Source organism: Ochotona princeps, chromosome 16 (assembly GCF_030435755.1).
Source record: "Ochotona princeps isolate mOchPri1 chromosome 16, mOchPri1.hap1, whole genome shotgun sequence".
In the NCBI taxonomy this organism is placed as follows: Eukaryota; Metazoa; Chordata; class Mammalia; order Lagomorpha; family Ochotonidae; genus Ochotona; species Ochotona princeps.
Genome location: NC_080847.1, coordinates 35,917,258 through 35,930,285, shown reverse-complemented (window position 1 = coordinate 35,930,285; position 13,028 = coordinate 35,917,258).

The following is a 13,028-nucleotide window of genomic DNA, read 5'->3' as shown; positions in this document are numbered from 1 at the left end:
TGTTGCTGAATTGCATATTGAAGAAGAAGCAGCCGAGTGGTTCTTGTGGGAGAACAACTCCATTTGGCTCACTGACTTCACACATCATCAGGCTGACAGGCAGCTCTCAAGCAAACTCAGATTTCGCACAGTATGCTTAATGCCATTTGAGTGCATTGTCCTGAAATGCAGCTTGCTGAGCATCCCACACAAACGAAGTCTCCACAGGCGGGTTTCACATGCCACCAACTCCCCATTCACAAACCACTTCAGCGCCAAAGGCATTTTCAGCTAGCCCTAAATACTAAGCCTCTAAACGCAAATGTTGTTGTAAGAGCTAATCCCATCAAGCAGCGTAGCATGTTGCTGAATTGCAAATTGAAGAAGAATCAGCCGAGTGGTTCTTGTGGGAGAACAACTCCATTTGGCTCACTGACTTCACACACCATCAGCCTGACAGCCAGCTCTCAAGCAAACTCAGATTTCGCACAATACTCTGAATCTCATTTAGGTGCATTGTCATGAAATGCAGCTTGCTGAGCATCCCACACAAACGAAGTCTCCACAGGCGGGTTTCACATGCCACCAACTCCCCATTCAGAAACCACTTCAGCGCCAAAGCCGTTTTCAGCTAGCCCTAAATACTAAGCCTCTAAACGCAAATGTTGTTGTAAGAGCTAATCCCATCAAGCAGCACAGCATGTTGCTGAATTGCATATTGAAGAATAATCAGCCGAGTGGTTCTTGTGGGAGAACAACTCCATTTGGCTCACTGACTTCACACACCATCAGGCTGACAGCCAGCTCTCAAGCAAACTCAGATTTCGCACACTACGCTTAATATCTTTTGAGTGCATTGTCCTGAAATGCAGCTTGCTGAAAATCACACACAAACGAAGGCTTCACAGGCGGGTTTCACATGCCACCAACTCCACATTCACAAACCACTTCAGCGCCAAAGCCGTTTTCAGCTGGCCCTAAATACTAAGGCTCTAGACACAAATGTTGCTCTAAGAGCTAATCCCATCAAGCAGCACAGCATGTTGCTGAATTGTATATTGAAGAAGAATCAGCTGAGTGGTTCTTGAGGGGGAACAACTCCATTTGGCTCACTGACTTCACATACCATCAGGCTGACAGCCAGCTCTCAAGCAAACTCAGATTTCGCACAGTACTCTTAATGCCGTTTGAGTGCATTGTCCTGAAATGCAGCTTGCTGAGCATCCCACACAAACGAAGGCTCCACAGGCGGGTTTCACATGCCACCAACTCCACATTCAGAAACCACTTCAGCGCCAAAGCCCTTTTCAGCTAGCCCTGAATACAAAGGCTCTAAACGCAAATATTGTTGTAAGAGCTAATCCCATCAAGTAGCACAGCATGTTGCTGAATTGCATATTGAAGAAGAATCAGCCGAGTGGTTCTTGTGGGAGAACAACTCCATTTGGCTCACTGACTTCACACACCATCAGGCTGACAGCCAGCTCTCAAGCAAACTCAGATTTCACACACTATGCTTAATGCCGTTTGAGTGCATTGTCCTGAAATGCAACTTGCTGAGCATCCCACACAAACGAAGGTTTCACAGGCGGGTTTCACAAGCAACCAACTCCACATTCAGAAACCACTTCAGCGCCAAAGCCGTTTTCAGCTAGCCCTAAATACTTACGCTCCTGACGCAAATATTCCTGTAAGAGCTAATTCCATCAAGCAGCACAGGATGTTGCTGAATTGCATATTGAAGAAGAATCAGCCGAGTGGTTCTTGAGGGGGAACAACTCCATTTGGCTCACTGACTTCACACACCATCAGGCTTACAGGCAGCTCTCAAGCAAACTCAGATTTCGCACAGTACGCTTATTGCCGTTTGAGTGCATTGTCCTGAAATGCAGCTTGCTGAGCATCCCACACAAACGAAGGCTCCACAGGCGGGTTTCACATGCCACCAACTCCACATTCACAAACCACTTCAGCGCCAAAGCCGTTTTCAGCTGGCCCTAAATACTAAGGCTCTACACACAAATGTTGCTCTAAGAGCTAATCCCATCAAGCAGCACAGCATGTTGCTGAATTGCATATTGAAGAAGACCCAGCCGAGTCGTTCTTGAGGGGGAACAACTCCATTTGGCTCACTGACTTCACACACCATCAGGCTGACAGCCAGCTCTCAAGCAAACTCAGATTTTGCACAGTACTCTTAATACAGTTTGAGTGCATTGTGCTGAAATGCAGTTTGCTGAGCATCCCACACAAACGAAGGCTCCACAGGTGGGTTTCACAAGCCACCAACTCCACATTCAGAAACCACTTCAGCGCCAAAGACGTTTTCAGCTAGCCCTAAATACTAAGGCTCTAGACGCAAATGTTACTCAAAGAGCTAATCCCCTCAAGCAGCACAGCATGTTGCTGAATTGCATATTGAAGAAGAATCAGCCGAGTGGTTCTTGAGGGGAACAACTCCATTTGGCTCACTGACTTCACACACCATCAGGCTGACAGCCAGCTCTCAAGCAAACTCAGATTTCGCACAGTACTCTGAATCTCATTTAGGTGCATTGTCCTGAAATGCAGCTTGCAGAGCATCCCACACAAACGAAGGCTCCACAGGCGGGGTTCACATGCCACCAACTCCACATTCACAAACCACTTCAGCGCCAAAGCCGTTTTCAGCTAGCCCTAAATACAAAGGTTCTAGACGCAAATTTTACTCTAAGAGCTAATCCCATCAAGCATCACAGCATGTTGCTGAATTGCATGTTGAAGAAGAATCAGCCGAGTGGTTCTTGTGGGAGAAAACTCCATTTGGCTCACTGACTTCACATACCATCATGCTGACAGCCAGCTCTCAAGCAAACTCAGATTTCGCACACTATGTTTAATGCCGTTTGAGTGCATTGTCCTGAAATGCAACTTGCTGAGCATCCCACACAAACGAAGGCTTCACAGGCGGGTTTCACATGCCACCAACTCCACATTCACAAACCAATTCAGCGCCAAAGCCGTTTTCAGCTAGCCCTAAATACTAAGGCTCTAGACGCAAAGGTTACTCAAAGAGCTAATCCCATCAAGCAGCACAGCATGTTGCTGAATTGCATATTGAAGAAGAAGCAGCCGAGTGGTTCTTGAGGGGGAACAACTCCATTTGGCTCACTGAATTCACACACCATCAGGCTGACAGGCAGCTCTCAAGCAAACTCAGATTTCGCACAGAACTCTAAATGCCGTTTGAGTGCATTGTCCTGAAATGCAGCTTGCTGAGCATCCCACACAAACGAAGGCTCCACAGGCGGGTTTCACATGCCACCAACTCCACATTCACAAACCACTTCAGCGCCAAAGGCATTTTCAGCTAGCCCTAAATACTAAGCCTCTAAACGCAAATGTTGTTGTAAGAGCTAATCCCATCAAGCAACACTGCATGTTGCTGAATTGCAAATTGAAGAAGAATCAGCCGAGTGGTTCTTGTGGGAGAACAACTCCATTTGGCTCACTGACTTCACACACCATCAGGCTGACAGCCAGCTCTCAAGCAAACTCAGATTTCGCACACTATGCTTAATATCATTTGAGTGCATTGTCCTGAAATGCAGCTTGCTGAACATCCCACACAAACGAAGGCTCCACAGGTCGGTTTCACATGCCACCAACTCCACAATCACAAACCACTTCAACGCCAAAGCCGTTTTCAGCTAGCCGTAAATACTAAGGCTCTAGACGCAAATATTCCTGTAAGAGCTAATCCTATCAAGCAGCACAGCATGTTGCTAAATTGCATATTGAAGAAGAATCAGCCGAGTGGTTCTTGTGGGAGAACAACTCCATTTGGCTCACTGACTTCACACACCGTCAGGCTGACAGCCAGCTCTCAAGCAAACTCAGATGTCGCACAGTATGCTTCATGACGTTTGAGTGCATTGTCCTGAAATGCAGCTTGCTAAGCATCCCACACAAATGAAGGCTCCTCAGGCGAGTTTCACATGCCACCAACTCCACATTCAGAAACCACTTCAGCGCCGGTGCTGTTTTCAGCTAGCCCTAAATACTAAGGCTCCTGACGCAAATGGTGCTGTAAGAGCTAATTCCATCAAGCAGCACAGCATGTTGCTGAATTGCATGTTGAAGAATAATCAGCCGAGTGGTTCTTGTGGGAGAACAACTCCATTTGGCTCACTGACTTCACACACCATCAGGCTTACAGGCAGCTCTCAAGCAAACTCAGATTTCGCACACTATGCTTAATATCATTTGAGTGCGTTGTCCTGATATGCAGCTTGCTGAGCATCCCACACAAACGAAGGCTCCACAGGCGGGTTTCACATGCTACCAACTAAACATTCACAAACCACTTCAGCGCCAAAGCCATTTTCAGCTAGCCCTAAATACTAAGGATCTAGACTCAAATAATCCTGTAAGAGCTAATTCCATCAAACAGCAGAGCATGTTGCTGAATTGCACATAGAAGAAGAATCAGCCGAGTGGTTCTTGTGGGAGAACAACTGCATTTGGCTCACTGACTTCACACACCGTCAGGCTGACAGCCAACTCTCAAGCAAACTCAGATTTCGCACAGTACTCTGAATCTCATTTAAGTACATTGTCCTGAAATGCAGCTTGCTGAGCATCCCACACAAACGAAGGCTCCACAGGCGGGTTTCACATGCCACCAAATCCACATTCACAAACCACTTCATTCCCAAAGCCATTTTCAGCTAGCCCTAAATACTAAGGCTCCTGACGCAAATGTTGCTGTAAGAGCTAATTCCATCAAGCAGCACAGCATGTTGCTGAATTGCATATTGAAGAAGAATCAGCCGAGTGGTTCTTGTGGGAGAACAACTCCATTTGGCTCACTGACTTCACACACCATCAGGTTGACAGCCAGCTCTCAAGCAAAATCAGATTTTGCACACTTTGCTTAATGCCGTTTGATGGCATTCTCCTGAAATGCAGCTTACTGAGCATCCCACACAAACGAAGGCTCCACAGGCGGGTTTCACATGCCAGCAACTCCACATTCACAAACCACTTCAGCGCCAAAGCCGTTTTCACCTAGCCCTAAATACTAAGGCTCTAGACGCAAATGTTGCTGTAAGAGCTAATTCCATCAAGCAACACTGCATGTTGCTGAATTGCATATTGAAGAAGAATCAGCCGAGTGGTTCTTGTGGGAGAACAACTCCATTTGGCTCACTGACTTCACACACCATCAGGCTGACAGCCAGCTCTCAAGCATACTCAGATTTCGCACAGTACTCTGAATTCCATTTGAGTGCATTGTCCTGAAATGCAGCTTGCAGAGCATCCCACCCAAACGAAGGCTCCACAGGTTGGTTTCACATTCCACCAACTCCACATTCACAAACCACTTCAGCGTCAAAGCCGTTATCAGCTAGCATTAATTACTAAAGTTCTGGACGCAAATGTTGCTGTTAGAGCTAATCCCATTAAGCAGCAGAGCATGTTGCTGAATTGCACATTGAAGAAGAATCAGCCGAGTGGTTCTTGTGGGAGAACAACTCCATTTGGCTCACTGACTTCACACACCATCAGGCTGATAGGCAGCTCTCAAGCAAACTCAGATTTTGCACAGTAATCTGAATGCCGTTTGCGTGCATTGTCCTGAAATGCAACTTGCAGAGCATGCCACACAAACGAAACTCCACAGGCGGGTTTCACATGCCACCAACTCCACATTCACAAAGCACTTCAGCGCCAAAGGGGTTTTCAGCTAGCCATAAATACTAAGGCTCTAGACACAAATATTTTCCCATAAGAGCTAATTCCATCAAGCAGCAGAGCATGTTGCTGAATTGCACATTGAAGAAGAATCAGCCGAGTGGTTCTTGTGGGAGAACAACTCCATTTGGCTCACTGACTTCACACACCATCAGGCTGACAGCCAACTCTCAAGCAAACTCAGATTTCGCACAGTACTCTGAATCTCATTTAGGTGCATTGTCCTGAAATGCAGCTTGCTGAGCATCCCATACAAACGAAGGCTCCACAGGCGGGTTTCATATGCCAGCAAACTCCACATTCACAAGCCACATCAGCTTCAAAACACTTTTCAGCTAGCCCTAAATACTAAGGCTCTCAACACAAATATTCCTGTAGGGGCTAATATTCCTGTAGGGGCTAATCCCATCAAGCAGCAGAGCATGTTGCTGAATTGCATATTGAAGAAGAATCAGCCGAGTGGTTCTTGTGGGAGAACAACTCCATTTGGCTCACTGACTTCACACACCATCAGGCTGACAGCCAACTCTCAAGCAAACTCAGATTTTGCACAGTACTCTGCATCTCATTTAAGTGCATTGTCCTGAAATGCAGCTTGCTGAGCATCCCACACAAACGAAGGCTCCACAGGCCGGTTTCACATGCCACCAACTCCACAATCACAAACCACTTCAGCGCCAAAGCCGTTTTCAGCTAGCCTTCAATACTCTGGCTCTAGACGCAAATGTTGCTGTAAGAGCTAATTCCATCAAGCAGCACAGCATGTTGCTGAAGTGCATATTGAAGAAGAATCAGCCGAGTGGTTCTTGTGGGAGAACAACTCCATTTGGCTCACTGACTTCACACACCATCAGGCTGACAGCCAGCTCTCAAGCAAACTGAGATTTCTCACAGTACTCTTAATGCCGTTTGAGTGCATTGTCCTGAAATGAAGCTTGCTGAGCATCCCACACAAACGAAGGCTCCACAGGCGGGTTTCACATGCCACCAACTCCACATTCACCAAGGACTTCAGCGCCAAAGCCGTTTTCAGCTAGCCCTAAATACTAAGGCTCTAGACGCAAAGGTTACTCAAAGAGCTAATCCCATCAAGCAGCACAGCACGTTGCTGAATTGCATATTGAAGAAGAAGCAGCCGAGTGGTTCTTGTGGGAGAACAACTCCATTTGGCTCACTGACTTCACACACCATCAGCCTGACAGCCAGCTCTCAAGCAAACTCAGATTTCGCACAGTATGCTTAATGCCGTTTGAGTGCATTGTCCTGAAATGCAACTTGCTGAGCATCCCACACAAACGACGGCTTCACAGGTGGGTTTCACATTCCACCAACTCCACATTCAGAAACCACTTCAGCGCCAAAGTCTTTTTCAGCTGGCCCTAAATACTAAGCCTCTAGACACAAATGTTGCTCTAAGAGCTAATCCCATCAAGCAGCACAGCATGTTGCTGAATTGCATATTGAAGAAGAATCAGCCGAGTGGTTCTTGAGGGTGAACAACTCCATTTGGCTCATTGACTTCACATACCATCAGGCTGACAGCCAGCTCTCAAGCAAACTCAGATTTCGCACAGTACTCTTAATGCCGTTTGAGTGCATTGTCCTGAAATGCAGCTTGCTGAGCATCCCACACAAACGAAGGCTCCACAGGCGGGTTTCACATGCCACCAACTCCACATTCACAAACCACTTCAGCGCCAAAGCCCTTTTCAGCTAGCCCTAAATACTAAGCCTCTAAACGCAAATGTTGTTGTAAGAGCTAATCCCATCAAGTAGCACAGCATGTTGCTGAATTGCATATTGAAGAAGAATCAGCCGAGTGGTTTTTGTGGGAGAACAACTCCGTTTGGATCACTGACTTCACACACCATCAGGCTGACAGCCAGCTCTCAAGCAAACTCAGATTTCACACACTATGCTTAATGCCGTTTGAGTGCATTGTCCTGAAATGCAACTTGCTGAGCATCCCACACAAACGACGGCTTCACAGGTGGGTTTCACATTCCACCAACTCCACATTCAGAAACCACTTCAGCGCCAAAGCCGTTTTCAGCTAGCCCTAAATACTTACGCTCCTGACGCAAATATTCCTGTAAGAGCTAATCCCATCAAGCATCACAGCATGTTGCTGAATTGCATATTGAAGAAGAATCAGCCGAGTGGTTCTTGAGGGGGAACAACTCCATTTGGCTCACTGAATTCACACACCATCAGGCTGACAGGCAGCTCTCAAGCAAACTCAGATTTCGCACAGTACGCTTATTGCCGTTTGAGTGCATTGTCCTGAAATGCAGCTTGCTGAGCATCCCACACAAACGAAGGCTCCACAGGCGGGTTTCACATGCCACCAACTCCACATTCACAAACCACTTCAGCGCCAAAGCCGTTTTCACCTAGCCCTAAATACTAAGGCTCTACACACAAATGTTGCTCTAAGAGCTAATCCCATCAAGCAGCACAGCATGTTGCTGAATTGCATATTGAAGAAGACTCATCCGAGTCGTTCTTGAGGGGGAACAACTCCATTTGGCTCACTGACTTCACACACCATCAGGCTGACAGCCAGCTCTCAAGCAAACTCAGATGTCGCACAGTACTCTTAATGCCGTTTGAGTGCATTGTGCTGAAATGCAGCTTGCTGAGCATCCCACACAAACGAAGGCTCCACAGGTGGGTTTCACAAGCCACCAACTCCACATTCAGAAACCACTTCAGCGCCAAAGACGTTTTCAGCTAGCCCTAAATACTAAGGCTCTAGACGCAAATGTTACTCAAAGAGCTAATCCCCTCAAGCAGCACAGCATATTGCTGAATTGCATATTGAAGAAGAATCAGCCGAGTGGTTCTTGAGGGGAACAACTGCATTTGGCTCACTGACTTCACACACCATCAGGCTGACAGCCAGCTCTCAAGCAAACTCAGATTTCGCACAGTACTCTGAATCACATTTAGGTGCATTGTCCTGAAATGCAGCTTGCAGAGCATCCCACACAAACGAAGGCTCCACAGGCGGGTTTCACATGCCACCAACTCCACATTCACAAACCACTTCAGCGCCAAAGCCGTTTTCACCTAGCCCTAAATACAAAGGTTCTAGACGCAAATTTTACTCTAAGAGCTAATCCCATCAAGCATCACAGCATGTTGCTGAATTGCATATTGAAGAAGAATCAGCCGAGTGGTTCTTGTGGGAGAACAACTCCATTTGGCTCACTGACTTCACACACCATCAGGCTGACAGCCAGCTCTCAAGCACACTCAGATTTCGCACAGTATAATTAAAGTCGTCTGAGTGCATTGTCCTGAAATGCAGCTTGCTGAGCATCCCACACAAATGAAGGCTCCACAGGCGAGTTTCACATGCCACCAACTCCACATTCAGAAACCACTTCAGCGCCAAAGCCATTTTCAGCCAGCCCTAAATACTAAGACTCCTGAAGCAAATGTTGCTGTAAGAGCTAATACCATCAAACAGCACAGCATGTTGCTGAATTGCACATTGAAGAAGAATCAGCCGAGTGGTTCTTGTGGGAGAACAACTCCATTTGGCTCACTGACTTCACACACCATCAGGCTGACAGCCAGCTCTCAAGCAAACTCAGGTTTCGCACACTATGCTTCATGCCGTTTGAGTGCATTGTCCTGAAATGGAGCTTGCTGAGCATCCCACACAAACGAAGGCTCCACAGGCGGGTTTCACATGCCACCAACTCCACATTCACAAACCACTTCAGCGCCAAAGCCGTTTTCAGCTAGCCCTAAATATAAGACTCTCAACACAAATACTCTTGTAAGAGCTAATCCAATCAAGCAGCACAACATGTTGCTGAATTGTATATTGAAGGAAAATCAGCCGAGTGGTTCTTGTGCGAAAACAACTCCATTTGGCTCACTGACTTCACACACCATCAGGCTGACAGCCAGCTCTCAAGCATACTCAGATTTTACACTGTAATCTGAATGCCATTTGAGTGCATTGTCCTGAAATGCAGCTTGTTGAGCATCCCACACAAACGAAGGCTCCACAGGCGAGTTTCAGATGCCACAAACTACACATTCACAAACCACTTGAGCGCCAAAGCCATTTCACCTAGCCCTAAATACTAAGGCTCCTGACACAAATGTTGCTGTAAGAGCTAATCCCATCAAGCAGCAGAGCAGGTTGCTGAATTGCATATTGAAGAAGAATCAACCGAGTGGTTCTTGTGGGAGAACAACTCCATTTGGATCACTGACTTCACACACCATCAGGCTGACAGCCAGCTCTCAAGCATACTCAGATTTTACACTGTAATCTGAATGCCATTTGAGTGCATTGTCCTGAAATGCAGCTTGTTGAGCATCCCACACAAACGAAGGCTCCACAGGCGGGTTTCACATGCCACCAACTCCACATTCACAAACCACTTCAGCGCCAAAGCCGTTTTCACCTAGCCCTAAATACTAAGGCTCTAGACGCAAATGTTGCTGTAAGAGCTAATTCCATCAAGCAACACTGCATGTTGCTGAATTGCATATTGAAGAAGAATCAGCCGAGTGGTTCTTGTGGGAGAACAACTCCATTTGGCTCACTGACTTCACACACCATCAGGCTGACAGCCAACTCTCAAGCAAACTCAGATTTCGCACAGTACTCTGAATCTCATTTAGGTGCATTGTCCTGAAATGCAACTTGCTGAGCATCCCACACAAACGAAGGCTCCACAGGCCGGTTTCACATGCCACCAACTCCACAATCACAAACCACTTCAGCGCCAAAGCCGTTTTCACCTAGCCTTCAATACTCTGGCTCTAGACGCAAATGTTGCTGTAAGAGCTAATTCCATCAAGCAGCACAGCATGTTGCTGAATTGCATATTGAAGAAGAATCAGCCGAGTGGTTCTTGTGGGAGAACAACTCCATTTGGCTCACTGACTTCACACACCATCAGGCTGACAGGCAGCTCTCAAGCAAAATCAGATTTTGCACACTTTGCTTAATGCCGTTTGATGGCATTCTCCTGAAATGCAGCATGCTGAGCATCCCACACAAACGAAGGCTCCACAGGCGGGTTTCACATGCCAGCAACTCCACATTCAGAAACCACTTCAGCGCCAAAGCCGTTTTCACCTAGCCCTAAATACTAAGGCTCTAGACGCAAATGTTGCTGTAAGAGCTAATTCCATCAAGCAACACTGCATGTTGCTGAATTGCATATTGAAGAAGAATCAGCCGAGTGGTTCTTGTGGGAGAACAACTCCATTTGGCTCACTGACTTCACACACCATCAGGCTGACAGCCAGCTGTCAAGCAAACTCAGATTTCGCACAGTATAATTAAAGTCGTCTGAGTGCATTGTCCTGAAATGCAGCTTGCTGAGCATCCCATACAAATGAAGGCTCCACAGGCGAGTTTCACATGCCACCAACTCCACATTCAGAAACCACTTCAGCGCCAAAGCCATTTTCAGCTAGCCCTAAATACTAAGACTCCTGAAGCAAATGTTGCTGTAAGAGCTAATACCATCAAACAGCACAGCATGTTGCTGAATTGCACATTGAAGAAGAATCAGCCGAGTGGTTCTTGTGGGAGAACAACTCCATTTGGCTCACTGACTTCACACACCATCAGGCTGACAGCCAGCTCTCAAGCAAACTCAGGTTTCGCACACTATGCTTCATGCCGTTTGAGTGCATTGTCCTGAAATGGAGCTTGCTGAGCATCCCACACAAACGAAGGCTCCACAGGCGGGTTTCACATGCCAGCAACTCCACATTCACAAACCACTTCAGCGCCAAAGCCGTTTTCAGCTAGCCCTAAATATAAGACTCTCAACACAAATAATCTTGTAAGAGCTAATCCAATCAAGCAGCACAACATGTTGCTGAATTGTATATTGAAGGAAAATCAGCCGAGTGGTTCTTGTGCGAAAACAACTCCATTTGGCTCACTGACTTCACACACCATCAGGCTGACAGCCAGCTCTCAAGCATACTCAGATTTTACACTGTAATCTGAATGCCATTTGAGTGCATTGTCCTGAAATGCAGCTTGTTGAGCATCCCACACAAACGAAGGCTCCACAGGCGAGTTTCAGATGCCACAAACTACACATTCACAAACCACTTGAGCGCCAAAGCCATTTCACCTAGCCCTAAATACTAAGGCTCCTGACGCAAATGTTGCTGTAAGAGCTAATCCCATCAAGCAGCAGAGCAGGTTGCTGAATTGCATATTGAAGAAGAATCAACCGAGTGGTTCTTGTGGGAGAACAACTCCATTTGGATCACTGACTTCACACACCATCAGGCTGACAGGCAGCTCTCAAGCAAACTACGTGTTCACAAACTATGCTTAATGCCCTTTGAGTGCATTGTCCTGAAATGCAGCTTGCTGAGCATCCCACACAAACGAAGGCTCCACAGGCCGGTTTCACATGCCACCAACTCCACAATCACAAACCACTTCAGCGCCAAAACCGTTTTCAGCTTGCCTTCAACACTCTGGCTCTAGACGCAAATATTCCTGTAGGAGCTAATTCCATCAAGCAGCACATAATGTTGCTGAATTGCATATTGAAGAAGAATCAGCTGAGTGGTTCTTGTGGGAGAACAACTCCATTTGGCTCACTGACTTCAAACACCGTCAGGCTTATAGCCAGCTCTCAAGCAAACTCAGATTTCGCACAGTACTCTGAATCCTATTTGAGTGCATTGTCCTGAAATGCAGCTTGCTGAGCATCCCACACAAACGAAGGCTCCACTTGTGGGTTTCACATTCCAAAAACTCCACTTTCCCAAACCACTTCAGGGCCAAAGCCGTTATCAGCTAGCATTAATTATTAAAGTTCTGGACGCAAATGATGCTGTTAGAGCTAATCCCATTAAACAGCACAGCATGTTGCTGTTTTGCACATTGAAGAAGAATCAGCCGAGTGGTTCTTGTGGGAGAACAACTCCATTTGGCTCACTGACTTCACACACTATCAGGCTGACAGCCAACTGTCAAGCAAACTCAGATTTCGCACAGTACTCTGAATCTCATTCATGTGCATTGTCCTGAAATGCAGCTTGCTGAGCATCCCACACAAACGAAGGCTCCACAGGCCGGTTTCACATGCCACCAACTCCACAATCACAAACCACTTCAGCGCCAAAGCCCTTTTCAGCTAGCCTTCAATACGCTGGCTCTAGACGCAATTATTCCTGTAAGAGCTAATTCCATCAAGCAGCACAGAATATTGCTGAATTGCACATTGAAGTAGCATCAGCCGAGTGGTTCTTGTGGGAGAACAACTCCATTTGGCTCACTGACTTCAAACACCGTCAGGCTT